Below are 17,618 nucleotides of genomic sequence, written 5' to 3'. Positions count from 1 at the left end.
AGATATAAGTAGCTAAAATCAAATGTGGTACGTGTTGTGATGAGAATATTTTCAAAAAGCTATAAAGCTGTTCTGTTGCTGGTATATGGTGGCATAAGCCCCAACAGGACCTGCCTCCTGTGAGCAACAGCTCTCAACTCTGGACAAAATACAAAAATACCTGGAGGTACCAGGCAGTGAACAAAAGCAGGCAGACTCTGAAGGAGAGTCAAAACTTGCAAGAAGAGAACAGAATGGGATAAATTTCCCATTATTTTAGATGTTAGCCCGAAAGTCAGCTAAAGCTTAAAACCTTAATAGAAAACAGACTTTCTGGCCTAATGAACGAGAGGACAGAATTCAGGGGAACCACAGCTGCTGGAAAGTAAAGGGATGGGTCGTATCCAGGAAAAAAAAGAGCAAGAGAGAGAGCCTTGAATTTTGTAAATAAATTCTACCCAATTCTCTAACCATATAGCCACATATGTGGGGGGGGGCAGAATTAAAGCAGTCCAGCTACAGATAGAGGAACTGGATTGAGGTTAGAATCCTCTCCCCAAAAATAGTTGCAACTTGAATTCAACCAAGTTATTTGTCTACCAAAACAACAAAAATACCCATTCTCTAGAGGAATATAATGGAGTTACCTTCCAGGATATAATAGATAATTACTTAACATTTGAGGAACTAGGAAAATATGATTCATTCTCAAAAAAAGAATAAACAAACCATTAAGTCCAACAGGAATTAGAACCCATAGATTTTTAGTATAGCTTTTATTGCATCTTTAAAATATCACAAATAAGTTTGAAAAATCATCTGGCATCTTGCTGTTTCTGTAGATGGACAACTCAGATCTTATTCATCAGCCTGCTGAACTGTTCCTTTTTCAGAAACATAGATACCATCCAAAAATTTTCTGATATCCTTGTTTTTAACAGTTGTGGCTTGCTGAATCAAAGCAGCTGAGTTCGATACAAGTTCAGTGTCAATTCCTTCAAGAATTAACTCATCTTTTTGGGCTTGAGATACAGAACAAACAACACCTTGGCCTCATCTGAACCCTGTGGATGTATTTCTCACCCAAGAAATTTCAGATTTCAACAAGAGAACCATTATCCTGAATAACAACGTTGATGGGGAAGTGAGCATACACAGACCTCATCTTGTAACGGAAGCCCAGTGTAATGCCCTTGATCATGTTCTGTACGTGACTATAGATAGTGCGAACAGTAGCCAGCTCTTTTCTGTTTCCCCACCATTCGTCAACTCGGAGCCTCTTCTTTTTCTTTCCAAGAAGACTGAGTTCTACATTGATGTGATTGAAGTCCCTTCGGAGGGTTCCTTTGTGTCCCTTCACAATAACTGTGCGTCCCTTCAGAGTGATGTTGACATTTTCTGGAATGTCAACAGTCTGATTGCTGAGAATGGTCTTCATTCTCGCAGGAGATGCATCAATGAGCTAGAACACATAGATTTTAAAACGGCTATGTGTAATGATGCAAAGGAAAAATTTTAAAGTACTAGGTCAACTTGACAGCATGGAGATGACAAATGAAAGAGTCTGAAGAAGAGAGAGCCTCAGGACCTAAGGCACAATACCAAATGTCTAGTGTATGTGTAACTGGAATTGCAGAGGAAAAGAAAGATACAGTGAGTCAGAAAAAAATTTGAAGACACAAAAACACCAAGAACAAACAAAAAGAAAAATCAGACTACATCAAAATTAAAAATTTTGTGCATCAAAGGACATTTATCAAAGTGAAAAGACAGTGTATAGAATGAGTGAAAATATTTGCAAATCATATATCTGATAAAAGTCTAATATCCATAATATATAAATAACAACAGAACAACAAAAAGACAACACGGCTTAAAAGTGAGCAAAAGACTTCAATAGACATCTCTCCAAAGAAGATGTACAAAAGGCCAACTAGCACATGAAAAGATACTTAATATCTTTACGTATTAGAGAAACAAAAATCAAAGCCACAATGAATTACCATTTAACAACCATTGGGATGGCTATGAAAAAAAGCAACAACAAATTAGCCAGTGTTGGTGAGGATGTAGAGAAATTGGAACCCATGTATGTTGCTGGTGGGGATGTCAAATTGTGCAACCATTGAGGAAGATAATTAAAAAGAGGAATTCTAAGAAATATCTGTACATGCTCCCAGAAGCACTAATTACAATAGCCAAAAGATGGAAATAACTGAAATGTCCCCCAGTGGATGGAGAGGTAAATAAAATATGTATAACCATATAATAGAATATTATCCAGCCATAAAAATGAAGGGCTGATACATGTTACAACATGAACAAACATCAAATTCATTATGCTAAGTGAAAGAAGCCAGACACAAAAGGTCAGGAATTATACAATTTCATTTATATGAAATATTTAGAATAGGTAAATCCATAGGACAGAAAGCAGATTAGTAGTTGTCACAGGCTGGTTGAGAGAGGGCTGAGGAGTAGCTGCTTAATGGGTACAGGATTGCCGTTAGGGGTGATGAAAATATTTTGAACTAGGTAGAGGTGATGGTTGCACAACATTGAGAATATACTAAAGGCCATCAAACTATTATGGAATGCCCATCTTTATCTCCTTGTCTTGAAGTACTGATTTTATTCGATACTAATATAGTTACTAACCCTCCTTATATTTACTGTTCATATGTTATTTTTTTCTATCCCTTTATTCTGAATCTCTTTATTTCTATGTAAATTGCATCTGTTAAATAGTTAATTTTATGTTACGTGAATTTTGCCTTGATATCATTTTGAAGAATCGATGTTGGACAGTTTTTTGAATTTAGGTAAAGGCATAAGTATGGTCTCTCAAGAAGTTCAGTGAATCCACAGCAGAATAATTAAGATGTAAACCACAGCTAGGAATCATATTCAAACTACTGAAACCCAAAGATGAAAATTCTAAAAAGTAGCTAGAGAAAAGCAATACACAATGTACAGGGATGCAGCAATTCAAAAGACTCCTGAATTCTCATCAGAAACTAAGAAAGCCATAAGATAGTGGGGAAACATCTTTAAAGCTGAAAGAAAAACAAAACTGTCAATCCAGAAATCTACATCCCATAAAATAACCTTCAAAAATGAAGGCAAAATAAAGACATTTTCAGATGCAATAAGACTAAGAGTATTCATTGCCAGCAGACATAGACTCCAAGGAATGCTAGAAGAAATTCTTCAGGCTCTAGGAAAATGTTACCTGAAAGGAAACTCAGATCTTTTATAACAAACAAACAGCATTAGAAATGATAAATACTGTATAAGTATATTTTTCTTACTAATTTCTTTAAAATACATTTGACTGTTGAAAACAAAAATTATAACATTTTCTTACCACTTTTAAAATAGATGTATGATAACTGTAGCATAAAGACAATGGGGTGGTAGGTGGATCTCTATGATTGTAAAATTTTCACATTTTACATGAAAGGGATGATATTAACTCTAAGTAGACTGTGAAAACTTAGGGATATACATCGTAATTCACAGAGTACCAGCTTTAAAAAATAACAAAGGTATAATCCAGAAGCCAAAAGATAACTTGAAATGGAATTCTAATAAAATATTCAAATGATCAAAAGAAGTGAAGAAATGAAGAGCACAGAGATAGAAATAGAGAGAAAAAAAAGAAAATAAGGTGGTAGACTATATCAAATCACATCAATATTAGCTATTATGAACTAAACAACTAAAAGGCAGAAACTATTAGAAGAGGAAAAAAAAAGTAATACCCCCCTTTTCATCTGTATGCTGTATAAAAGATGCAATTTACATAGAAATAGATTCAGAATAAAGGGATAGAAAAATTAATATATGAACAACAAATATAAGGAGAGTTAGTAACTATATTAGTATCAAAATCAGTACTTTAAGACAAGGAGATAAAGAAGGGCATTCCATAATAACATGATAGTTTAGTGTGAAGACATGCCAACTCTAAATGTATATTCACTTCATAACAGAGCTTTAAAATAGATGAAGCAAAAATTAACAAAATTAAAGGGAGAGATGGAGTATTTCAAATAATATTTGGGAATGTGACCACCTCTCTTTTAGCAATCGATAAACAAGTAACAGCGAAACCAGTAAAAACCTAGTCTGACAAACACTATCAACTACCTTGACCTAATTGATAATTATAGTAAAATGCACTAAAGACATACAGTATGCCCATTCTCTTGAAGTGTATGTGGTACATTCAATGAGATAGACGTGTATTGCACCATAACATGAATTTTAACAAATTTAAAATTATTGAAATTATGAGGAGTATGTTCCCTAATTACTGAATTGAAGCAGAAAATAATCTAGGAAAACTCTGAATATTTGAAAATAAAACAGCACTTCTAAGTAATCTATAACTCAGTAAAGCAAAGAAAATTAAAAATATTTTGAACTGGATGACAATAAAAGGACAACAAATTAAAATTTTCAAAACGTTTAAAAATAAATGTATCGTCCTAAATGCCCATGTTCGAAACCGAAAGTCTACAATCAGGGGCACCTGGGTGGCTTAGACGGTTAAGTGTCTGCCTTCGGCTCAGGTCATGATCTCCAGGTCCTGGGATAGAGCCCCACGTTGCGGGGGGGAGGGGAGGTCCTGTCTCAGCGGGGAGTATGCTTCTCCCTCTCCCTCTCCCCCTGCTCATGCTCTTTCTGCCCCTCTCTCTCAAATGGATAGATAAAATCTTAAAAAACAAAAAGAGTCTACAATGAAGTTTTACTTTAAGAAACAAGAAAAAGAGAAGTGAAATAAACACAAAGAAGGAAGATTTTCTAATAAATATTAGAGTAAATGTCCATGAAGTAGAAATAAGCAAACAAGAGGGAAAATTAACTTAGGGAAAAGATGGTTCTTTGAAAGGACTAATGAATTCATAAATCTTTAGCCAGATTGGACAGAAGAAAAGGAGCAAAAACATAATGTACTAATACGCTTTCAGAAATGATAGAGGAATAGTCACTGTTGATTCGGCAGATAGTCAATAAAAAATAAGAGAATGCTATGAACAACACTAGGTCACAATTTAATTGAAACACACACATTCCTTGAAAATAAAGTTTACCAAAACTAACACAAGATGGAACAGAAAATATCAACAGTTCTGCATTTATTAAATCAGCTGAAATTGTTGTCAACAATCTTCACGTGAAGAAAACTGCTGGCCCAGATGGTTCTTTAGTAAATGCTATCAAACATTTAAGGAAGAATTGTCACCAAATTTATGCAATATCTTTCAGAAAATAGAAAGGGAGAGAAGACTTCCAAACTTCTTTTGAGAACTTCAAAACACCAATACTGAAACCTGGCAAAGAAATTACAATACAAAACAAAAATTAAAGAATAAGTAAAACTACAGATTAAGGGGCTCCGGGGTGGCTCAGTTAGTGAAGTGTCTGACTCTTGGTTTCGTCTCAGGTCATGATCTTGGATGGTGCGATTAAGCCCCACCTCTGTCTCCTCCCTGGGTGTGGAGCCTCCTTAAGATTCTCTCTCTCTCTCTCCCTCCCTCTGTCCCTCCCTCCCCCCGCTCACATGTTCTCTCTCTCAAAAAAAGTACAGATTAATACCCCTCTTGAACATGGATGCAAATTTGATATTTGCAAATTAAATCTAGTCCTATATGAAAAGGATTATATATCACCGCCGAGTAAGGTTAATCTTAAGAATGCGAGGTTGGTATAACATTTTGAAAACTGGTCAATTTAATTCACCACATTAATAGAATAAAGGAGAAAATCCATATGACAGTTTTAATTGATGCAGAGAAAGTATTTGATGAAATGAATTATGACTTGTATATTGATCTTGGCACTGCCTTAATCAAGGATGTTTAACCTTAGTTGTAGTCACTTAGCACTCAGTGTGGGGAAGGGATGTTCAGGGAGGAGGGAGCACAGAAAGGCTAGCCAGACCTGTTAGCACCTGTGGTTAGCTGCTATATACTCCAGGAGGACGTTAGCATCACCCCAACTTTCCCTGCCTCACTGCAGGGGCTGTGCTGGGTTGCTCTTGATCCGCTTTGTAGTTTAGTAATCTCAAGGTGATGTTGGGGAGAGAAAATACTGCACGGAAAATTGTTTCTTTGCTCCCTATCCAGATGCTCTGCATTGATGACTACACCCAAAACATATGCATGGACCTAACCCATTGTTTTCCCTTATCCCTGGTGTTTCTCTGTTTTTTTCTTATTTTGATAGATTTCTCAGTCTTCCTTTTGCTTCTATTGGTACCTCCCGGGCCAGATTCAGGAGAGGAGACCAGCAGCAACTTTTCAGTTCCCACACAGCATATGTACTGATGTGGTTGTACCGCACTGATCACCTTCTCTTAAAAATGTTTTATTTTTTAATTTTTTCCAGTTTTGTTGAGATATAATTAACATACAATGCTATGTAAGTTTACAGTGTACAGCATAGTGGTTTGATTTATATATACTTTGCAAAGATTGCCACAATAAGTTTAGTTAACCTGCAGTAACTGTCTCTGTCCAGAATGAAGGTTCGTACTCCTTGAACAAGGTAAAATTCATGACTTTGGGAACCATTCTTTTCCAGACCTCTTCTGATCCTTCACATTTATCTAAATTAGACTATTTAGAGTTTTGCAAAAATTCACTGCACTTTCCCACCTCTGCATCTTCAATCTCACATACTGTCTCCTTTTGTTTTTCTTGTGTATGACGCTGTCAGCTCACACTCTCTTTTATCTGGAATGTTTCCTGTTCTTCCTGTGGAAACCCTAGATGGGACGTGAGCCCCACCTTGATGCCACTTCCCATCATGCAGTGCAATTTAACAGAAAGAATGAGGTCTTTAGAGCTCAAGACCCCAACATGGCGCTCTAGCTCCTAATCCTTCCCTTGTATTTATAACTATGGATTGCATATTGCACATTTCTCTGCTTCAGTTTTCCTATTTGTAAAATAGGTAAAAATGCTACCTGCTTCAGAGGACTGCTGTGAGGATTTTATGAGGTGGCAATTACTTCATGCTAAAAAGGCCAGTGAAAAGTTCAGTCTCTGCCTCCATGCTGCCTCTCCTCTCTCGTCTTTGTCTCATCCATTTTCCTCAGCCCAGTGGAATTTATCTCTTCTTTCAACACAATCCCATAGCATTTTCTTAATAGCATTTTGTAGGGCATTTGTCCCATTTCATCTGAGCTGTAATCCTGGGTAGGAATTTCAGTAGTACTTACCTCAGAAGGTGTTTTATTGCCCAGAAAGGCGTTTCAGGAGAGGGAACAGTATTAGTACTTAAACAAGGGCACTGGAGTCAAAGTCTCAGGGTTGGGTCCCAGATTTACCAGTCGTTAACTCTGGGGTTGTGAGAAAATTTTATAACCTGTCTGAGTCTCAGATTGCTCATGTCTTAAAATGGGAATAATTTCAGTCTCTAACTTACACAGCTGTTGCAACAATTAGGCGTGACAATATATCTAAACCACTTAGCACAGTGTCTGACATAAGAGCTCAGTGATAATAAGGATTATAAAGGCAGAAGGAATTAACAGCTCTGGAAAAGGGTGAGAATTACCACCTCCCATGCCCTGTGGCCCTGCTGTCCCATGCCCAAATGGTTTCTCAGGCTCCAAAAATCTTCTGCATTTTTTAGCACTCTGAGGTATTCCAGGTTTTTGGATTTTCTCTTAAATCCCTAAATCTCCTTGGTCGACTGGCAGAATCAGATTTCTGTTGAGCAGATGTTTTTTGTCCTAGTAGTCTAGGCTTTTCTGTGTCTATAGACTTCTCTTTATTTTCTTATGCAAGTCCATTTTTTTTCTCTTTTGCCCACTACAAGGAGCTAGTCATAAACACATCAGGCCTGGCATTGGGCCAGAGTTCCCAGGTGGGGTTTGGCATTTTGGTTTGGATTTGAAGACATTCTTTTATTTTCCCAGGCCCTCTCCCCAAACTGCTGACCCTGCAGCTCTGTAATTGTTTATGTATTTTCATTTCAGCTCTTAAGGCAACCTTTTGGTGTGGTCCAAATCGGCTTCATACATTATCGAAATGCTCAGACAGAGCCATTAGCCTACACTGTCTGGACTTGTGGCTCGGTTTTGTGTCCCATTTCTCACTAGGGGATCTGAAGTCAAGCTGATGAACAACAGTTTAAATCCTAAAGGTCACTGCCTAATGATTCCAGGTGAAACACATCTTCAGAATTTATCCCTTTCTCTCCAATTTCATGGCAAACCCCTCCCATGGCCCTTGCTCAATCAATATTCAAGATAGAATGTAAAGGGATGATTAAAATTCAGCTTCAGAAGAAACCTCTTCTGTGGTGCCTGATTTCATGTTGTCAATGTTTTGTACCTGGCTTGGCTGCTTCGTTCTTCCTCTCTGTCTTCCACAGAGACTGTCAGGTACAAGTCACCATGCAGGCAGAATGAGATAAATCAGGAAGGCTTTATTGCCAATTTATCAGGAAGCTGCTGCAAGGCAGACCCATGAATTTCCTTGCTAAGCCTCTACTTTCCATTCGCCACTCACACTACAGTAATAATGCCTTGGAACTACATAATGGCACTCTTCCTTCAATCTCCAGTAACATTGCCCACGGTTAATTGGCCCTTACAGCATCCCTGTAGGGTAAGCAAGTATTGTTACCGCTGTCCCCAGTTTGCCAATAATTGAGACACAGAGTGGTCAAGTGTCTCTTGGAAGGCCATAAAGAGTGTCATGCAGAGAATTTCTTGACTGATCTGTTTGCCCCAATCATTGAGTTTCCCTGTAGCTCATAACTTTTGGGTGAAAGCCTGCTAATCAGGTAATTTCTGGGCAAACCCAGGGGAAGAGAATTTGAAGAATGGTTGCTCCTGGGAGTCCCCTGTCCACTTTCTCTTTACAGGAAAACACACGAAGAGTTAGTTTTTGTTATTGTTTCACTTTTTTAAGTCTATGGTTTCCTATAGTTGAAAGTTTCAAAAAAGATATAATCTCTCATTCTCAACTGTTGCTTTATTGTCAAAAGATCTGCTGAATGATCGTGGGAAGGAGATATATTTGCGATAACTGGAAGAGGGAGACTCATTCCCTCAGAGCCTAGAATGAAGCTTTGCCTCTCTCCTGGCCTCTGCAGCTGCCCCCACCATGGAATTCATTTTCCCTCCAATCCTGGCCCAACTTGGGTCACCAGGAGCATTTCTGCTACCCCGTGCTACCAGGAGTCAGCATTAGCTTTTTCTGGTTATAGTCTCTTTGCTTGGGGGCCTTACCAAAATTTCATAGATTAAGTGAGGCCAAATTTGATTCTTTCAGGACACCAAGATACAAAGACTAGTTTGTGAGTTATCTATTCATTCTTAGAATTAATAAACATCTACCAAAAATCTCCTAGGGGTTCCTGGGTGGTTTAGTCGGTTAAGCATCTGACTCTTGATTTTAGCTCAGGTCATGATCTCAGGGTCGTGAGATCGAGTCCCATCAGGCTCCACGCTGGGTGTGGAGCCTACTTAAAATTCTCTCTCTCCCTCTCCCTCTGCCCCTCCCCCACCCCTGCTTGTGCTCTCACTCAGTCTCTCTCTCTCTTAAAAAAAAACCTATATATATGCTGGGCACTGTTATAAGTCTTGTGGAATAAGAGTGAATAACATACACAATGTCTGTCCTCATGAATCTTAAATTCAGTTATTCCCCTGTTTCCTTTATTCCTTCATTCTGGCAATGCTAAGTAATATTCAGTAATCCCAGAATTACATTTTTGTCCTCTGGTAGAATATGGGGATTATCTAAAAAATCCAAGCACGGTAGGAAGATGGATGTGTAGTGGGTTGAATGGTGACTCCCAAAAAGATATGTTCATGTCCAAATTCCTGGAACCTGTGAATGTTACCTTATTTGGAAAAAGGGTCTTTGCAGACGTAATGAATTTCAGGATCTTGAGATGAGATCATCCTGGATTACTCGGGTAAGCCTTAAATCCAATGACAAATGTCCTTATAAGAGCAAAAGAAAAGAAGAAATAGAGGAGAAGGCCATGTGAAGAAAGAGGAAGAGATTGGACTGATGTAGTTAAAAGTCAGAGTTCCAAGGGTTACCAGAAACAACTAGAAGTTAGGAGAGAAACGTAAAATGGATTCTCTTCCCAGAGCTTCCAGAAAAGTGAGGCCCTGTGGACACCTTGATTTAGGATTTCTAGCCTCCAGAAGTGTGAGAGAATAAATATGTGGTGTTTTATGCCGCCCAGTTTGTGGTAGTTTTTTGCTGTAGCCACAGGAAACTACTACAGCAGGCACTTTGGTCTCAGAAGATGCACATAGAAATGATGCTCTCAACCCAAGCCCAATGAACATGTCCAGGTGATTTCTTGAAAGTCACAATCCTGACCATTTTAACATGTCTCCCGAGGCTGACATGATGAGCCATAGTAACATCCGATCATAATTTTGTTCTCCTTTGAAGGAAGTTCCTTTGCTTTTTTCCCAAGAGCAACATAAAAATAACAAGCAAAATTTCAAACTAAGTTATCAAGAAATACATATTCCTTTTGTTTCAGTACATATAAATTGTTCTCTGGGAAATGCACATACAGATTATATTATAAATTATGTATTAATAATAGGCAATACCCACAATGTGCCAATTCCACCCATTTATTTTCTAAGAGAAAGGCAGAAAATAAATTTTCATGTGACAAATGTTGGGGAGCTTACATGACTGTAAAGGGGCACTTGTCCACCAGTCTCCCAGAGCACCCCACCGTGGACTGAGAATTGTCTGGTCTTGCTTCCCATTAAAACCTAAGCTCCCCAAGAGTGGGGTCATCTACAGTGCTTATCACTATGCCCTCCACACGCCTGGTATAGTTTTGACTCTTAGTAGAAGCAATGATAACTATAGCTAACCTTTATTGAATTCTTAATATTTCAGGATTTATTCTCACTGCTTTACATATATTGACTAATTTGATTATCAGGGCAATCCTATGTAAGAAGTACTTATATGATCCCTATTTTACAATTAGAAAACAAGGGTACTGACAGGTTAAAAAATACTTTGTTCCTGATGCAAATTGTCTCACTGGTTGAATTTCTAAGAATCTCTAGCTACTAGGTTGTCTATTGCTTTTTATTTTCTCACTTTATAGACAAATTCTCTCCATATAATTGTTTGTTTTTATCAATTTTATTGAGGCAAAATTTATACACAATAAAATGATCCAAATTTACTCTTACAATTTAATAAGGTTTGAGAAATGTGTTTGAGAAAATAAAAAATATTTTCATTACCTTTAATTTTCCCCTCATGCCTTTTTGCAGTCAACTTCCTTCTCAAGCCCAATCCACTGAACTGTTTTCTGTATCTAAGGATTACTTTTGTAAAGAATAGGATCACACACTGTTGTTCTACCTGGCTAAATATGGTATTTTTGAGATTCATCCATGTTGTATATGTTAGTAGCTTATTTCTTTTTTTTAATTTCTTTTTTAAATTTAACTTTATTGTTAATCATTAGTTTTTGATGTAGTGTTCCATGATTCATTGTTTGTGTATAATACCCAGTGCTCATTCAATACCTGCCCTCTTTAATACCCATCACCAGGCTAACCCATCCTCCCACCCCCCTCCCCTCGGGAACCCTCAGTTTGTTTCTCAGAGTCCACAGTCTCTCATGGTTCATCTCCCCCTCCGATTTCCCCCCTTCATTTTTCCCTTCCTACTATCTTCTTCTTTATTTATTTTAAACATAAAATGTATTGTTTGTTTCAGAGGTACAGGTCTGTGATTCATCAGTCTTACACAATTCACACTTCTTACCATAGCACATACCCTCCCCAATGTCTATCACCCAGTCACCCCATCCCTCCCACATCCCACCACTCCAGCAACCCTCACTTTGTTTCCTGAGATTAAGAATTCCTCATATATTATATGATACATGTCTTTCTCTGATTGACTTATTTCACTTAGCATAATACCCCCCACTTCCATCCACGTCGTTGCAAATGGCAAGATTTCGTTTTTGGTGTTTTTTTTTTTTTGATGGCTGCATAATATTCCATTGTGTATATATACCACTTCTTCTTTATCCATTTATCTGTTGATGGACATCTAGGCTCTTTCCATAGTTTGGCTATTGTGGACATTACTGCTATAAACAATGGGGTGCATATACCCCTTCGGATCACTACATTTGTATCTTTGGGGTAAATACCCAGTAGTGCAATTGCTGGGTCATAGGGTAACTCTATTTTCAACTTTTTGAGGAACCTCCATACTGTTTTCCAGAGTGGCTGCACCAGCTTACATTCCCACCAACAGTGTAGGAGGGTTCCCCTTTCTCCGCATCCCTGCCAACATCTGTGGTTTCCTGACTTGTTCATTTTAGCCATTCTGGACTGGTGTGAGGTGGTATCTCATTGTGGTTTTGATTTGTATTTCCCTGTTGCCAAGTGATGTTGAGCATTATTTCATGTGTCTGTTGGCCATTTGGATGTCTTCTTTGGAAAAATGTCTGTTCATGTCTTCTGCCCATTTCTTGATTGGATTATTTGTTCTTTCGGTGTTGAATTTGATAAGTTCTTTACAGATTTTGGATATTAGCCCTTTATCTGAAATGTCATTTGCAAATATCTTCTCCCATTCTGTCGGTTGTCTTTTGGTTTTGTTGACTGTTTCCTTTGCTGTGCAAAAGATTTTATTGTGATGAAGTCCCAATAGTTCATTTTTGCCCTTGCTTCCCTTGCCTTCGGCAATGTTTCTAAGAAGAAGTTGCTGCAGCTGAGGTCGGAAGAGGTTGCTGCCTGTGTTCTCCTCTAGGTTGTTGATGGATTCCTGTCTCACATTTAGGTCTTTTCATCCATTTTGAGCCTATTTTTGTGTGGTGTAAGGAAATGGTCCAGTTTCATTCTTCTCCATTTGGATGTCCAATTTTCCCAACACCATTTGTTGAAGGGACTGTCTTTTTTCCATTGGACATTCTTTCCTGCTTTGTCAAAGATTAGTTGACCATAGAGTTGAGGGTGCATTTCTGGGCTTTCTATTCTGTTCCACTGATCTATGTGTCTGTTTTTGTACCAGTACCATACTGTCTTGATGATTACAGCTTCGTAATAGAGTTTGAAGTCCAGAACTGTGATGCCACCAGCTTTGTTTTTCCTTTTTCAACATTCCTCTGGCTGTTTGGGGTCTTTTCTGGTTTAGTACAAATTTTAGGATTATTTGTTCCATTTCTGTGAAAAGAGTTGATGGTATTTTGATAGGGATTGCATTAAATGTGTAGATTGCTCTAGGTAGCATAGACATTTTCACAATATTTGTTCTTCCAATCCATGAGCATGGAACGTTTTTCCATTTCTTTGTGTCTTCCTCAATTTCTGTCATGAGTATTCTATAGTTTTCTGAGTACAGATCCTTTGCCTCTTTGGTTAGATTTATTCCTAGGTATCTTATGGTTTTTGGTGCAGTTGTAAATGGGATCGACTCCTTAATTTCTCTTTCTTCTGTCTTGTTGTTGGTGTATAGAAATGCAACTGATTTCTGTGCATTGATTTTATATCCTGCCACTTTACTGAATTCCTGTATGAGTTCTAGCAGTTTTGGGGTGGAGTCTTTTGGGTTTTCCACATAAAGTATCATATCATCTGCAAAGAGTAAGAGATTAACTTCTTCTTTGCCAGTTCGGATGCCTTTTATATCTTTTCGTTGTCTGATTGCTGAGGCTAGGACTTCCAGTACTATGTTGAATAGCAGTGGTGAAAGTGGACATCCCTGCCGTGTTCCTGACCTTAGGGGAAAAGCTCTCAGTTTTACCCCATTGAGTGTGATATTCGCTGTGGGTTTTTCATAGATGGCTTTTATGATACTGAGGTATGTACTCTCTATCTATACACTGTGAAGAGTTTTAATCAAGAAAGGATGCTGTACTTTGTCAAATGCTTTTTCTGCATCTATTGAGAGGATCATATGGTTCTTGTTCTTTCTTTTATTAATGTATTGTTTCACATTGATTGATTTGCAGATGTTGAACCAATGTTGCAGCCCAGGAATAAATCCCACTTGTTCGGGGTGAATAATCCTTTTAATGTACTGTTGGATCCTACTGGCTAGTATTTGGTGAGAATTTTTGCATCCATGTTCATCAGGGATATTGGTCTGTAGTTTTACTTTTTGATGGGGTCTTTCTCTGGTTTTGAGATCAAGGTAATGCTGGCCTCGTAAAATGAGTTTGGAAGTTTTCCTTCCGTTTTTATTTTTTGGAACAGTTTCAGAAGAGTAGGTATTAATTCTTCTTTAAATGTTTGGTAGAATTCCCCTGGGAAGCCATCTGGCCCTGGGCTCTTGTTTGTTGGGAGATTTTTGATTACTGCTTCAATTTCCTTAGTGGTTATGGGTCTGTTCAGGTTTTCTATTTCTTCCTGGTTCCGTTTTGGTAGTTTATAGTTCTCTAGAATGCATCCATTTCTTCCAGGTTCCCTAATTTGCTGACGTATAGTTGCTCATAATATGTTCTTATAATTGTTTGTATTTCTTTGTTGTTGGTTGTGATCTCTCCTCTTTCATTCATGATTTTATTTATTTGAGTGCTTTCTCTTTTCTCTTTGTTAAGTCTGGCCAGAGGTTTATCAATCTTATTAATTCTTTCAAAGAACCAGCTCCTAGTTTCGTTGATCTGTTCTGCTGTTCTTTCGGTTTCTATTTCATTGATTTCTGCTCTGATCTTTATTATTTCTCTTCTCCTGCTGGGTTTAGGCTTTATTTGCTGTTCTTTCTCCAGCTCCTTTAGGTGTAGGGTTAGGGTGTGTATTTCAGACCTTTCTTGTTTCTTGCGAAAGGCTTGTATTGCTATATATTTTCCTCTTAGGACTGCCTTTGCTGTATCCCAAAGATTTTGAACAGTTGTGTTTTCATTTTCATTTGTTTCCATGAATTTTTTAAAATTTTTCTTTAATTCCTTGGTTGAGCCATTCATTCTTTAGTAGGATGCTCTTTAGCCTCCATGTATTTGAGTTCTTTCCGACTTTCCTCTTGTGATTGAGTTCTAGTTTCAAAGCATTGTGGCCCAAAAATATGCAAGGAATGATCCAGTCTTTTGGTACTGGTTGAGACCTGATTTGTGACCTAGGATGTGATCTATTCTGGAGAATGTTCCATGTGCACTAGAGAAGAATGTGTATTCTGTTGTCTTGGGATGGAATGTTCTGAGTATATCTGTGAAGTCCATCTGGTCCAGTGTGTCATTTAAAGCCGTTATTTCCTTGTTGATATTTTGCTTAGATGATCTGTTCATTTCAGTGAGGGGGGTGTTAAAGTCCCCTACTATTATTGTATTATTTTCAATGTGTTCCTTTGATTTTGTTATTAGTTGGTTTATATAATTGGCTGTTCCCATGTTAGGGGCATAAATATTTACAATTGTTAGATCTTCTTGTTGGATAGAACCTTTAAGTATGATGTAGTGTCCTTCCTCATCTCTTATTATAGTCTTTGGTTTAAAATCTAATTTGTCTGATATAAGGATTGCCACCCCAGCTTTCTTTTGATGTCCATTAGCCTAGTAAAGGATTTTCCACCCCTCACTTTCAATCTGGAGGTATCTTTGGGTCTAAAATGAGTCTCTTGCAGACAGCGTATCTCTGGGTCTTGTTTTTTTTATCCAATCTGATAGCTCGTGTCTTTTGATTGGGGCATTTAGCCCATTTACATTCAGGGTAACTATTGAAAGGTATGAATTTAGTGCCATTGTATTGTCTGTAAGGTGACTGTTACTGTATATTGTCTCTGTTCCTTTCTGCTCTATGTTACTTTTAGGCTCTTTCTTTGCTTAGAGGACCCCTTTCAATATTTCTTGTAGGGCTGGTTTGTGTTCGCAAATTCTTTTAGTTTTTGTTTGTCCTGGAAGCTTTTTATCTCTCCTTCTATTTTCAATGACAGCCTAGCTGGATATAGTATGCTTGGCTGCATATTTTTCTCATTTAGTGCTCTGAATATATCATGCCAGTCCTTTCTGGCCTGCCAGGTCTCTGTGGGTAGGTCTGTTGCCAATCTAATGTTTCTACTATTGTAGGTTACAGACCTCTTGTCCCGAGCTGCTTTCAGGATTTTCTCTTTGTCTTTGAGACTTGTAAGTTTTACTATTAGATGTTGGGGTGTTCACCTGGTTTTAGGTTACAGACCTCTTGTCCCGAGCTGCTTTCAGGATTTTCTCTTTGTCTTTGAGACTTGTAAGTTTTACTATTAGATGTTGGGGTGTTCACCTGGTTTTATTGATTTTCAGGGGGGTTCTCTGTGCCTCCTGGATTTTGATGCCTGTTTCCTTCCCCAGATTGGGGAAGTTCTCTGCTATAATTTGCTCCAGTATACCTTCTGCCCCTCTTTCTTTTCTGGGATCCCAATTTTTCGTCTTATGGTATCACTTATCTCTCAAATTCTGCCCTCATGATCCAGTAGTTGTTTATCTCTCTTTTTCTCAGCTTCTATATTCTCCATCATTTGGTCTTCTATATCACTAATTCTTCTGCCTCCTTTATCCTACTAGTTAGAGCCTCCATTTTTGATTGCACCTTATGAATAGCCTTTTTGATTTCGACTTAGATTTTAGTTCTTTATTTCTCCAGAAAGGTTTTCTCTAGTATCTTCCATGCTTTTTTCAAGGCCAGCTAGTATCTTTGTAATCGTCATTCTGAACTCTAGTTCTTACATCTTACTAATGTCCATATAAATTAGGTCCCTGGCAGTCGGTACTTTTTTTTTTTGAGATGAGTTTTTTCATCTTGTCATTTTGTCCAGAGGAGAATAGATGAATGAGAGAACAAAATGCTAACAGGGTAACAGTGACCCCGGAAAAATATACAGTAAACAAACCAGAAGAGGCCCAATACCGGGTGAAAAGAAGGGGAAAGAAAGGAAAAAGAAAAGAAAAAGAGAAAAAGAAAAAGAAAAAGAAATAAAAAAACCCAGAATATGATCAGGCTGGTGCATAGATCAGTGCCACACACTAGATTTTGGGTGTATTTTGGTTTGTTAGAAGAAATTGCCTCCCAAAATTTTAAAGAAAGAAAAACTTATATATGTACACAAGTAAGAGTAAATATGATGAAGGGATGGAATATGACTGTAAAGATGAAAATTATAAAAGATTTTATAAAAGGAATTGATAATATAAGAAGTTGGTTGAAAAAAGAAAGAAGAGAAATTTAAAAAAAAGGGAGAGAATGTGATCAGGCAGGAGACTAGAACAAAACCATACACTAGAGATTAGGGCATATTTTGGTCTGTTAGAAGAAACTGTATCCCAAAATTTTAAAGAGAGAACAACTTATATTTATATATATATATATATACACACACACCAAAAATAAAGTTAACTACTGTGAAGGGATAGAATATGACTCTAAAAATGAAAAATAAAAAAGATTTTTTAAAAAAGGGATTGATAAGATGTTGGTTGAAAAAGGGAAAAAAAATTCAAAAAAAAAAGAAAAAGAAAAAAGAAAATTAAAAAAAATTGACTTTGAAAGACTAAAGAATCATGGGAAAAAAGCCATGAATTCTATGTGCAGTATTCCCCTAGGGCTGGAGTTCTGCCGTTCTCATTGATCGGTAAACTTGGCCTTGGATGGCTGTTCTTGCTGATCTTCTCGGGGAGGGGTCTGTTGAAGT

General features: G+C 37.6%; 1 pseudogene; it reads right to left on the bottom strand.

The window, feature by feature from the left end:
• Nucleotides 1-837: 837 nt before the first annotated feature.
• LOC113909167 lies at nucleotides 838-1,417 on the bottom strand (annotated as a pseudogene).
• Nucleotides 1,418-17,618: the final 16,201 nt, after the last annotated feature.

This window comes from Zalophus californianus, chromosome 4 (genome assembly GCF_009762305.2).
Source record: "Zalophus californianus isolate mZalCal1 chromosome 4, mZalCal1.pri.v2, whole genome shotgun sequence".
NCBI lineage: Eukaryota > Metazoa > Chordata > Mammalia > Carnivora > Otariidae > Zalophus > Zalophus californianus.
Note: the sequence above shows the minus strand (reverse complement) of the source record. Positions and strands in the feature narration are given on the sequence as shown.